At 32.6% G+C, this 14,365-nt stretch overlaps 1 non-coding gene across 1 annotated transcript; it reads left to right on the forward strand.

The window, feature by feature from the left end:
• The first annotated feature begins 13,436 nt into the window (after positions 1-13,436).
• LOC118152630 (small nucleolar RNA U13) lies at positions 13,437-13,540 on the forward strand. Its single transcript, XR_004741366.1, has one exon. It is a non-coding gene; the product is annotated as a small nucleolar RNA U13 (small nucleolar RNA).
• The last annotated feature ends 825 nt before the right edge of the window (positions 13,541-14,365 follow it).

The raw sequence follows: 14,365 nt of genomic DNA on the forward strand, positions 1-14,365 counted from the left end.
GATTTTGTTGAAGCCATATGTGTACCTTGGAGTAGTGTCGATTTATCTAGGGTGAAGAACCAAAATCTATCTCGTTTTCTCTAAGTTAATGTATAAAACTTTTTTAAATTTTTATTTTAAATTCAAAAGGTTTACATGCAGGTTTTTTTTCTTGGATATATGGCATCATGCTAAGATTTGGGGTATGAATCATGCCATCACCCAGATACTGAGCATAGTGCCCAATAGTTAATTTTTTCACCATTCTCTCCTTCCTCCGTCCTTCCCACCTATAGTAGCCCCCAGCTTCTGTTGTTGCTATTTTTATGGCCTTTGGCTGCATCTATGTTGCTGCAGAGGGCATTATTTTATTCTTTTTTATGGTTGTGAAGTATTCTATGGTATGTATGTACCACATATTCTTTATTCAATCCACCATTTATGGGCACCTAGGTTGGGTCCATGTCTTTCATATTGTGAATGGTGCTATGGTGGACATAGGCATGCATGTGTCTTTTTGATAGAACAATTTGTTTTATTTGGGGTATATAGCCAGTAGCGGGATGATTTGGTTGAAGGATATTTCTGTTTTTAATTTAATATCTATGAATATGGTGCTTACCACCTTAACTCTTAGTGGCATTTTTTAGTTTATTTAAAAACATTATAATTAATAAACTAGAGAGACAAATCTAAGACTTGTTCCATACTCTACCATCAGTATTTTCTCATCTCTTTTCATCTTTATATTTTTAACTCCTTCCACACATTAAGGTATGTTCTTACAAAATGAGGATGTGCTTTCACATGTAAATCTTTGTGTCTTATTTTTTCCTTATATATATCATTTACCTCAGAAACATGCCTCAGGCTCAATTTAAGTTCAATCTCTGGGAGCCTCATTTGGTTCTGAAGATATCCATGTACTATTCACAAAACTTCCATAGCATTGTAGAAATTTTAGTTCATCTTCTCTCTCCTGCACTTCATAAAAACTTCAGGTAAGTTTTCAGTAGTATTTCTTACTTACTGATGCATTACTAGTAACTACTATCATGCTTCATATTTTAATTACTCAATGAAAATTTTTGCTAAATAAAGGTGTTATTAAGTTCAACTGGAACCATCTGTGGCAGGGACTCCAGATTGTGTGATTGACAACTCATATATACTTTTACATTTTTATATATCAATTATTAAAGTAGTTCACAAAACTCAACTAATACAAATTTAAAAACAAATATCCATGATTCCATGTATGCAAGGCTGTTTCAGCATTTGAGCACGAATTAATTTAATCCATAACGTCAACAGGCTAAAGATGAAAAATTATATGAGTATATACATAGACACAGAAAAGGTATTTGAGAAAATCCAATACCCATTAATGATATAAAAATAGAAGAAAAAGAAAACCTCTCAGCAAACTTGGAATAGAGAGAAACTTATTCAAGTTGATAAAGAATATCCACAAATATCCTACAGTAACTTTAGGTATAAAGTTACTGTAGGATTTTGTGGGAAACTAGATGTTTTTCTTTTAAGATAGAAAATGAGGCAAGAATACCCACTCATTATTTCTAGCTAATTCAGCAAGACAAATCATGAAAATAAAAGGTAAAGATTGGGAAGCAAGAAATAAAACTGTTGACAGATGACAAGACTATTTATAGAGTTCAAAACAATTGGAAAGAAACCTCTGAATACCAATATGCAGTTCCAGCAAAGTTGAAGAATACAATTTTGACATACAAAAATGATTTGTTTACTACATATCAGCAATGAGCAATTAAAATATTATTAAAAAAAACACCATTTATATTAGCATTAAAAATAAATAACTTAGGTTTAAATCTAACAAAATATATTCAAGTTCTTTTTGATGAAAATTATAAAGTTCTAATGAAATAGTCAATCTTTTCTAATAATTGAAAGATACTAAATACTCAGAAAAAAAGAAAAATTCAGTAGTATTAAGATCTCAGTTATTCACCATATGATTTATAGATTCAGTGCAATCACAAGTTACTTGGTGAATGTTGAAAAACTGATTCTAAAATTTATATGGAAATGCAAAGATCCAACATAATTGACAAATTAAATTAGAATAAAAATTATGCTCTGCAAGACACTGATCAAAGAATTAAATGACAACCCACAAACTAGGAGAAAATATTTACAAGCACATATCTGATAAACAATGTTTATTTAAAAAACCAAGAACTTTAAAAACAAAACAAAAAAAAAAACAGATGATGCAATTAATAAGTAGAAGAAGATTTTAATGAACAACTCACCTTCAAACACAAGAACCTGCACATAAGCGTCTAGAGTAGTTTTATTAACATATGCCACAACTAGGAATAGATAAACAAACCATAGAACATTCATACAATGGAATATTTTCAGTAATAAAAGGAATTATTTATCAAAACATGAAAAGTCAGGGGGGAGCATTAAATGCATATTTAATGTGAAAGAATGCCAGTTTGAAAGGGTTGCAAACTGCATGATTCCAATGATATAACATTCTGGAAAAGGCCAAAGTATAGAAACATAAAAATAGAGGGCAGGGAGAAAACAGTGAATAGGTAGAGACCAAAAGATGTTTAGGGCAGCAAAACAACAAAAAGAAAACAGATAATGCAATTAATCTGTTTCTCATTATCCAGTAATGGTGGACATATGACACTGCAATTGACAAAATACATACAACAATATAACACAAAATTAAACCCTAATACAAGCTATGGACTTTAGTTAATAATAATGTATTAATATTGGTTCATCAATTATAACTAATGTATCACACTAACAGAGAGTATTACAAAAGGAGTTAAAAGAAGCAGAGGGAGGGAGTACATTAGAACTCTTTTCATTTTCCGTTCAATATGTCTGTAACTAATACACCACTTTTTAAAAAAGAGTCTATTAGTTTAAAAACCAATATATACAAAGTGGATATACAATTGGTTTTGATACATTACAAATCTGCTTATTAATTTACCTTAAGCTAGTATAGTTTTATGAATAAACCTCTTGGTCAGTAGCAGAGTAATACTTTCTATAGGATGTTTACATCTGAATTAGTAATTAATACCGTATTTTTCCAAAATATTACTTAACAACAGTTAAAATTAAATACCCAGTACCAGTTTACATAAAAAGCACTTGAAAATCAACTATTAGAGGTTATATTTCAACTGTATATCAAATGAACCACACTGCATTAAAATAACATTCATAATAAGGTTCATTTTAATGAAATGTATATATAGATTCTCATTCAAGCTTTAAAATAATCCATTTGAAGTTTTCCTATTTGATGTTTTTGAAAAATGGGTCACATTAAGCTCTGAAAGGTTATTTCTGAATGTCAGAATGCTAATATCTGCCAAACCACAATTAAATTCTGCATTTCCAGAGTTCAGCTAACGTGAACTTACCCTCCTTAGTCTCCATTTCCATTCACAGGAAAGGCAAGAGAGGAGCTACAGTGTCTTCAATCTGATAAATGTTAGACATATATGATACTACTGCTCTAACAGCATATTATACAAGTGAATTTTAGTGTTTATTAGATAATGTGTGATTAGCAGTATATACTATTTAATTTTGAAGTTTCAGAATCCCTGATAGTATCTTTCAACTTTCTGCAGATTCCATGCACATAAGTATGTATCACTATTTAAAAATGATGGCAAAACTATGTGAGCTTCTATATTGTTGCCTCTGGAAATGTTTACAATTTAAAAAACAACTGGCTTAATTATATACAGAATTCCATCACCATTAAAAACACATTATTATCTTAAATACTTAAACTTTTTATTTTTGCACATCTTAAAAAAAGTAAACAAAAACAAATAAAGGAAAGATTTTTTAAAATCTCAAGATAAGAGTGTGCTCTAAGTATTGGGTTGCCAGATAAAATACAGAACATTAGCTAAAATGGAATTTAAAATGAACAATAAAGTTTTCACCTGTAAGTATGTATCATGGAGATACCGACTGTAAAACACTATTCATTGTGTACCTAAATTTCAAATTGAACTGGTTGTCCTGTACTTTAATTTGCTAAGTATGGCAACTCTAATGTAGCATGAAAATCCATTTAAATTTTTTAAAGTTATACTAGATTCTGCTATTAAAAATAAGGGACTCCTGTAATCCCAGCTACTCAGGAGGCTGAGGCAGGAGAATTGCCTGAACCCAGGAGGCGGAGGTTGCGGTGAGCCGAGATCGCGCCATTGCACTCCAGCCTGGGTAACAAGAGCGAAACTCCGTCTCAAAAAAAATAAAATAAATAAGGGACTAAAAGTAGATTAAACTAGAATGTATTGAAACTAGCAAGTTTTACTTGGCAATAATTGGCTTTCTTAAAATAATTTAGGAATGTTATACCTAATCCATATTAAATTATCCCACAATATTATGTCCAAAATACATTTAACTATCCTAACATGTCTGCTACATATTAAACTATCCTTTAATAATAAAAAATGAGTGAAACAATAATTTGTTAAAAAATCTTAACTTTATTTTTATTTTAAATCTAATCTTTCCATCTATAAGGCAAAAATTTTACTTTATTTCATAATTTAATTAAATCATTTATATATTCATTAAACATTCATTTATTATGCCCCTCTTGCGTTCACTCAAACACTTTTCTGGGAGTTGTTGGAGAAATATTCAAGTGCCATGAAAAAGTGAGATCAAACTGGGAGAAAGAGAAACATACAAAACCAAATCCATGACATATCAGTATTATCACAAAAGGCAAAACAAAGCAATAATAAAATTATTACTATCAAATGAAGGCAAAAGAAGATGATGTCGCTGAAGAAAGATGGCACTTACAACTGGATTGTAGAAATATTTCCATGTGGGAGAAAGGACATCCAAGGAAGATGACATTGCTTGATTAATACATGGAGGCAGCAAATAGCCATGGGTCCAAATTAATTTAAGTATGTAATTTGTACATGTATGAGGAATGAATATATTCTGGCAAAATAGCTAGGAAGGCCATACTATGCTTTGAATGCCAAGATCAAGTTTCCGATGTCTGATTTGGTTAGGTGATATATGTTACATATAAGGGAGCCCCCAAAATTTGCATTAATAGTACTTAACCACTCAAAAGTGAACGAGAAATTCGGGCAAAAAAAGTGGTTTATGTTAGGAAAGCAGTCACTGATGCTGTTGTTAATGGAATAGCTACTGTGGATGTTCCCTCCAAAATTAGCTGAAGCACTGGTAACCTTTGTGTGCTGACTTTCCTGCTGGGAATGGATTTCAAAGATATAATTAAGATACCAAATCAGCTGAACTTACCACAGGGAGAATTCTGGTGTGATCCAGATGCAGTCACATGAGCTGTCTCAATATGGGTTTAGTGAACTGAGAAAGTGAAGTAAGATATATTCTAATCACGAGTGAGATTTGAGCTGTGAGAAATTCTCCACTGCTGACTTTGAAAACAGAATGGAACACATGGAAATGAGGACAAGTGGCATTTAGGAGCGGACGGCTACAGCTGCCAACAAGAAAATGAAGTCCTTCATCCTACAACTGTAAAGAAAGGAACTCTGCCAACAATCTGAATGAGTTTCCAGTGAGACTCTTCCCCCAGTCCTCCAGATGAGAACTCAGCCTAGCTGTTACCTTAAGGTGCCAGGATAGCCTGAGGAAGGAATCTAGTCTGGGCTTTTATTAGCAGTTTATTATATATTAGATTATTTTAAATTATTCTAAATTCTTTGGAAATTGTCTCCATATGTGTAATATGTGTGTGTGTGTGTGTGTGTGTGTGAACTCTGATGATTTTGGAAACTTTAACATACTCATATATCTTTTTCTGTAACTTGGTTTAATTATGTTCATAATACATGCTGGACATTATGCGTTCTCAGCCCAGGTGAACGCTATGCAGGGAAACAGTATTGTGTAATGGTTAGCAATGTAGCAAATGTAGCCAGCCAGCCTGATTCAACTCTCAGCTCTGACACTTCCATGCTGTGCAACTTTGGACAGTTCATTTTTCTGGAATTGATTTTTCCCTTCTGAAACACAGAAGCAATAAAGTTGTTGGGAGAATTCAATGAGTCAAGACCTTTGCAAACACCTAGAGTAGTTCCTGCCATATAGCAAGCTCTCAGAAATGTTAGCAATAGCACTATTTCTTTTAAATTTTAAATTGTACAAACAGCATGCAAATACACTCTCCTATTATATAAAAGGAAAACTGACGCATAAACATATAAAATATGAAATCACTTTCTTTATTCTACTCATAATCATATTATTGTACCTGCCTGAGTTGCATAATTTCTGAATTTTTATAGCTTTAAAATTTTATATGGTGCTCTGTTGCACCATATAAAAGTATTTGCTGTGTATTTGATATTTTGCATATTTTTATATATTTCTATTTTGATATTCTTCAATATGTAATCAGCTTGTCAAATTCTATCAAAGATACCATTTGAAAGTTTTAAAATTGTATTGAATTATCAGATTAATTTGGGGAGGATAGTCATTTTAATAGTAATGGTTTTACACTGATTTTAATTTTTACAGAGTAGATATATTGAAAGATACCTAAAAAAAGTGAGCAAAAATAATTATTGATGAGCTAATAATTGACATTTTCAAATGACTTCCAAGTAGAACTAGCAAATAATTTGTAACGACATTGTACTGATTTCTTTTAGTTACTAAGAAGTCCATGTGATAGATATGTTTTAAAATCAACGTCTTGAATTACAACTATAAGGCAATTGGGAAACTAGTGTTGGAAACCTATGACATGTTTATCTCTAATTAGAAAAAGGAAAACGCCATTGCCAGAATTGTTTTTATTAATTAAATTTTAGAATGACTAAACTTCAATATGCTGATTTTAGAACAACAAATAAAAATAGTGGGAAATATAAAAAATTGCAAAGGACTTTCACTAGAATTTTAATGATTGCGATTATATAATGTGCCTGCTATTTGGCTAGAGCTTAAGCAAAAACAAAATCATTAAGTTGAAATCCTTTGAGTTTAGCATTCCCTTGGTTAGAAAATGTTTCAGTTGATTGAGATAAGTTTTAGTCTCCTATTGAAGAAAATCGCTCTTTTAATATGTGTTTATCTTCCCATTTTTATTCAACACAGCAAAGCAGGGGGAAATTTCAGTGTGAAATAAATACTATTAGCACTCTAACAGTTTAACAAAGAATAAGCTGTAAGTTACCCGAACAGCTATGTCTGATTCCTTCACTAACAAGTGGTGCTATGCACTTTGACAAGTTGATAGGCTTCTTGTGAACAATTTCAGACAATTGAAAGGATAAGGGTACAGCTGATAGCTTGACTTTCTGTAATACAAAGAATGACTGGACCATGAATAGTGCCAAATAGAAGTTAATACATGCAAAATCGACAGCAAACACTAAGCATTCAGTAAGAATTAGCCGGCAGGGCATGGTGGCTCACGCATGTAATTCCAGCACTTTGGGAAGCCGAGGCCCCGGTGGATCAGGTGGCCAACATGGTGAAACCCCATTTCTACTAGCAATCTAAAAACTAGCTAGGTGTGGTGGCACACACCTGTAATCCCAGTTATTTGGGAGGTTGAGGCAGGAGATTCTCTTGAAGGCAGAGGTTGCAGTGAGCAGAGATTGTGACACTGCACTCCAGCCTGGGCAACAGAGCAAGACTGTCTCAAAAAAAGAAAAAAATAGAATTAGCCAGCATTAGTTACAAACTTTAGCAGTCCCTGAAAAGCATGAGCTCAACTTGGTGGTAAAGAGAAGATTGAATGTGACTTTATTCTTGATAAGAAGAAGCACACAGTTTAAAGTATAATTATAAAATATTAAACCACTAATCAACATCCACAGAACAATCCAATTTCTCTTGATATCTTTTTGAATTCTTTATTTTAACATTTTGATAAAAATTAACATTTTATACGTTTGGTTTATTGATAATAAATGATAACACCAGCTAAAAATGTGTTTACATATTATAACACATCAATTTGAAACCTCAATTTGAAGTTAGATTATACTTCAAACAATTTTTAGGAAAGCCTGTCCCTGCCAGTTGTACCTGTCAAACAGCTAGTAAGCAAATAATGTGACCTTCTAATTGAGAGGAGCCACCTGAAACTTTTCTGTCAACCTAAGGGACGGGTACATTGTGTACACCTTTTATTTACCATTTGGTAAATAACAATAAAAAAGAAACAAATAACAAATAAATTCCAAGCCTGGATAATAAAGCAAATGTGTCTATACATAACTGTCAATACAGACTGTTAGCTCTTTATTTACTTTTTAAGACAGGATCAAGAGGAGAAAATACAAAACGTTAATGTATTTTCACTAGGCATGGAGGCTCATGCATGTAATCCCAACACGGGAGACCAAGGCAAGTAGATCACTTGAGCCCAGGAGTTTGAGATTAGCCTGGGCAACATGGTTAAAACATGTCTCTACAAAAAAAATACAAATACACAGAGAGAGAGAGAGAGAGAGAGAGAGAAATTAGCCAGACATATTGGTGCATGCCTGTAGTCCCAGCTACTCTGGAGGCTGAGGTGGGAGGATTGCTTGACCTGGAGAGAAGAAGGCTGCAGTGAGCTGTGATTGCACCACTTTAGCCTGGGAAACAGAGTGAGACTTTGCCTGAAAATAAATAAATAAATTTTATTTTGTTTTCAATGTGACATTATCTTCCAGTTCCTCTCAAACTTCAGCAGTACCTTGTCCTTTAAAATGAGTGATTTTCAAATTCCATTATTACTTTATCATAGCATACAAATTTTTAATCAGAGATTAATAGAAAAATCTTATTTTAAAGAAATTTTCTTACCAACATAAATTACTGAATGTGAAAGCACTAAGAGCAATTTCTCTACATTATTCAGTTCTGTTTTCTTTCAATTTAATTTTCAATGATGGATTTTCATAGGTGAATTAACATCTTGGTATTCTTAAAACTTTTCCATAGACATGATTTTGTTTCAGAAACATAACATTTGGTAAATGAAATAAGACAACATTGTAAATATGCTAAGAAAAAAAGTCACCTTGGAAATACAATGATTTGCATTTCACTATAAATATACTCCCCAGTAATCAGAGTTTAACTTTCAAATGTATTGCAAAACACAGAAATCTGTTTATTCATTCTGTATCTAATATAAATATTTTCTTAAGACATGAGATAAGGCAAAAACCCATCTCTACTAAAAATACAAAAAGGTAATCTGGGTGTGGTAGTGAACACTTACAGTTTCAGGTACTGGGAGATTGTGCTAGGAGGACTGCTTGAGCCAGGGAAGTGAAGACTGCAGTGAACTGTGACTGTGCCACTGCACTCCAGCCTGGGCGACAGAACAAAACCCTGTCTCAAAATATATACATGTATATGTAAAGGAATTATATATATATATATATATATATATATATATATATACACACACACATACATATATATATACACACACACACACACACACACATATATGCATAAAGGAACTTTATACTTATCTTTTCCATTGAAATATAACATGTCTATATTAAAATGAATAAATAGCATCAAATACTACTTGTACTTTTAAAAAGAATATTGTGGAACTATCAACTATATTAAGGTGTAAAATATTACGCCTCCACAGTCTTCCCTTATGCCTCTGGTCACTCACTATGCCTCCCAAAAATGTAATCAGTATTCTGGCATCTGCCACCATAACAAACTCTGCTACTTTTTGAGTATCATCAACGTGTAATATCCTATTTGTTAATTTTTTTAACTAACCAAGATCTATGAGATTCGTCTCTGTTATGCGTAGTCATGGGTTGTTATTTCTTATTGCTGTATACCAGTCAATTGTGCGAATGATTATAATTTATTTATCCATCCCACTTTATCATTTTAGTGTTGGGGCAATTTCGATCATTTCTCCTTTGAGTGCTATGAATAATGCTTCATTAAATATTCTTATCTTTGATGACATATATAAAGATTTTTTGCTGGGTATATATCTTGGAATTTAATTGATGAGTCATAAGTATACATATGTTGTTGGATACTACTAAAGAATTTGAAAGTGGTTATAAAAATGAATGCTTTCACCAAAAGTATATAAGAGTTCCTGTTACTGTATATTACTACTAACACTTGGGTACTTCAATTTTTATTTAATTTTAGTCATTCAAGTACTTTTGTAATAATATTTCATTGTGACTTTGTGTTTCTCTAATGAGTAAATATGTTGAGCATATTTATTAAGATTACTTTTGGATGACATCTAAAAACTGACTGTCCAATATATTTATTCATTTTATTTTGATCTTTGATAATCTATACTTTTATTATTAATTTGTAATTGTTCTTTATGTATTTTATAAGTCTTCTATTAGTAATTTGTAGGGCAAATATCTTGTCCTAGTCCTTTGATTTCCAGTTATTCTTTTGAAATTGTCTTTTGATGAACAGGTTTTAAAAAATTTTTATAAAGTCTAATTTATAAGTCTTTTTCCTCATAGCAAATGATTATGTTCAGTTGAGGAAATATTGACCTATCCAAATGTCATCACTATGTAAAGTTGCATAAAATTTATTTTATCACCTTTTGTATTTTTGTTTCGGTTTATGATTTATCTAGAATTGATTTTGTACATGATATGAATTGGAAGTAATCTTTTTTCCATATGGTATATTATTCCAATATAATTCTTGGAAATGCCACTGTTTTTTCTTCCATCCCAGTTAATTATTAATGAAATTCAAGTGACTTGCTACTTTTACAGTTCTAGAACTTCCATTTTTTAACATTACATATGTATATTTCAGGTTTTAGAGGCTCAACAGAGATTCTTTTTTATAATTTAATCATATATTTATATCTGGGTTATATTTGAGTATTTCCGTGTCTTTTTAAATTCTTCTTCATTTACTCCTGTTTGCTGGTGTGCTAGGTAAAATGTTGGATACTTTATGTGACAAGTTGTAAAGTCTCTGGATCTTATTATCATCCTTCAGAGACTTTGTTTCCTACACACAGAGAGCATATACAGAAAACACCTCACTCCAACAGAGACTACAAATATTTGAAGCTTTCCTCTGAGTTTTGTGACAGTTCTTCTATTTCTTATTTGTCCTTTCTCTTAAGGCATACTCCTTTAGGACTATCAACTTTAAACCTAAGTGGGTTGGGCGTCTGAGTTCCTTCTTAGGCTTTAACTATTTCCATTCTAGCACTTTGAGACTGCCAAAACTTTAGTGTAATTTTCATCCATTGACCAGATTTTTGCTTTGTTATTTTAACCTCTTGCTATGGAAAGGTACAATTTAGGAATTGATAAACTTCTCATAGGATAGCCATATTGTATATGTATTATATTGTATATGGTAAAGGCCTAGCTCAACTTCTAGGGCTCCATTTCTCTAGCATTTCGGCCTCTTCATTCCTGGATGCCATGCTGTCCATGAACCCTAATGTCTGTTTCCCCAGCTCACTGAAAACAACTCAAACTCTAAGCTGCACTCACCCCTCAGCCACTACAACTTGAAAATAAAATCGGCAACTAGTCTTGGAGGGAAGGCTGCTTTCAGTGCAAATTTGATACATGTGTTTATAGTCCTTTCCCTCAAGTTCTGGTACTTAAGGTGTTTTCTAATGCTTCCAATCAATTCTTTTTAATTCATTTGTTATTTTTATCATTTGTTAAATTTTTATAGTTGTCAAGGAGTGATGATGTATGATGTGAGTTACTCATCATAGCTAGGAATAGAACTCAAGATTAATTTGTATCAAGTTATACGGGTGGTAATGAAGTAAACAAATAGTAATGATAAAATACAAGTCATTTGATTTCCCAACACTCTAAGTAGATTTTAGAAAGTTCTGGGCAGTAAATTTTTAACTAGGCAGAAAGTTCCCTGGCATGGCATGCCATCAAATCCTCCACTATCCATTAAGCAGCAATGATTCTCTCTTTAACAATATTTGAAACTCAGTCCTCAAAGGTAGAGAGAGAGGGTCTTTCATGAGTACACTACATTAGTCCTAGGAGCATGACTGCTCCTTATACCCGCTATTCTTTTATTTTGAAAAGTTCACTTTACCTCCTATTCCCATTCCCTCGTTACCATGTTACTTGAATTCCCCATTATAGTTAATATATATATATATATATATGATTATATATGACATATTATATACACACAGAGATTTGTCTGTATATGTATTACACATACACAGATATATATAATATGATTATAATTCTATGTCATATATATAATATATATGTCAGAATATATACGATACATATATTCTGTTCAAATTAATATATTATATAATATATTCTCTCCAAATCTGTTGTTTCTCTCTCCTGACAACCTTAACTGATGAAGACATGTAAGTAAGAGTTTTGAGGAAGATCCAGTCCTAAGTAGCTGCGACATGACTACTTTAAATATGGTTTTCGAATGAGTGCACTGGGCCTGAAAAGATTGGTTCAGAGAAGACAACAAAATATAGGTAAAATATAAATTCAGACTAGGTATATCAATAATGAAGCATTGACACTAAATCAGCAGGATGCTTGCCTACTTACACTCAGAAATACTCAGAGTTCAAAAGAGGGTGTTACTAGAATAAGGATATGGATAACCTAATCTATACAGGCTAATTGACTGCAAGGTCAGAAAGTTGAGTTGGTAAAACAATAGATAAATATTAACGCAATAAAAGTATTCTTGAACTTTGAAGAGGTGTAATATTATGGTAGTTAAGAATCACACATTTACAAAAAGATAGGATTTGAATTCTGAAGTGCTTCTGTTTAATAGTGAAAATGTGGCAACATTTCAAGCCTTTGGACCCTGAGTTTTCTGAAAATGGAAAAAAAAATCTTATGTTTTTTCAGTCATAGGTGTGTATGTGTTTGTGTGTATGTGTGCATGTGTATTCACATGCATGAAAACAGGGAAAGCAAGTGGATAAATAGCACAAGTATGTCTTAAGAAGAGGAAAAAATATAGAGTGAAAACAACACACATACATGAAGAAGTAGAAAAGGAAGCAGAGATAACAAGAGCCAAGGTGGATGGTTTTCAGCATTGTCATCAGCAGCATCTTCAGCATCATTTTCATCGTCATCATTGTCAACAGCAGCAGTAGTGGCAACATCAATACCATCATGTTAATAGTAAAATGCAGTGGCAGCAGAACTAAAATCATTTCTCAGAGAACGCTATACCCCAGAACTTTTTGCCCTGGGGAGGACATAAAACTCTTGATCTAATTTTTAGACTCTAAAAGCCTGAAGGCATGAGCAGAGCCTTCTTAAAAGTTTTCAGAAATATTGCTATAAGCTATATTTTCCCTAGCATAATAACTTGAAAGCAAGTAAAGAACGTATTTCAATTTTTAAAAATACTTTTGATTGATCTTTTTGTAGTTCATGAGTGTAATGACTGGGTGTTCGCCCACATGTGTGTGATTTGCTACCCTTGAACCTTGTTATGATGTCAGCACATTACTGGCCTGACCTGAGAAGAAAAATAAGTTTTTGATAATTGTTTTTGACTGACATATACTTCTCCAATATGATATTCGTGCAAAATTGAACTATCTAAATCATAACGTATAAGTATGACAGAGACCATCTCTTTAAGAGTATCTGTTACTCCCATTGCTAATAATTTACTTAATAAAAATCAAGTAATTGTGTTTTGCATGCCACTTTTTCAGTAGAGAATGTGTCTGACAAGTTCATAGACAATTCAGCTCTTTATTTATTCTTCTTTTTTTTAAAATTTTTTATTGGATTTTAGGTTTTGGGGTACATGAGCAGAGCATGCAAGACAGTTGCGTAGGTACACACATGGCAGTGTGCTTTGCTTTTCTTCTCCCCTTCACCCACATTTGGCATTTCTCCCCAGGCTATCCCTCCCCACCTCCCCCTCCCACTGGCCCTCCCCTTTTCTCCCCAATAGACCCCAGTGTTTAGTACTCCCCTTTCTGTGTCCATGTGCTCTCATTTTTCATCACCCATCTATGAGTGAGAATATGCGGTGTTTCATTTTCTGTTCTTGTGTCAGTTTGCTGAGGATGATGTTCTCCAGATTCATCCATGTCCCTACAAACGACACAAACTCATCATTTCTGATTGCTGCATAATATTCCATGGTGTATATGTGCCACATTTTTCCAATCCAGTCTATTATCAATGGGCATTTGGGTTGATTCCAGGTCTTTGCTATTGTAAACAGTGCTGCAATGAACATTCGTGTACATGTGTCCTTATAGTAGAAAGATTTATAGTTTTTGGATATATACCCAGTAATGGGATTGCTGGGTCAAATGGAATTTCTA

This window comes from Callithrix jacchus, chromosome 3 (assembly GCF_049354715.1).
Source record: "Callithrix jacchus isolate 240 chromosome 3, calJac240_pri, whole genome shotgun sequence".
In the NCBI taxonomy this organism is placed as follows: Eukaryota; Metazoa; Chordata; class Mammalia; order Primates; family Cebidae; genus Callithrix; species Callithrix jacchus.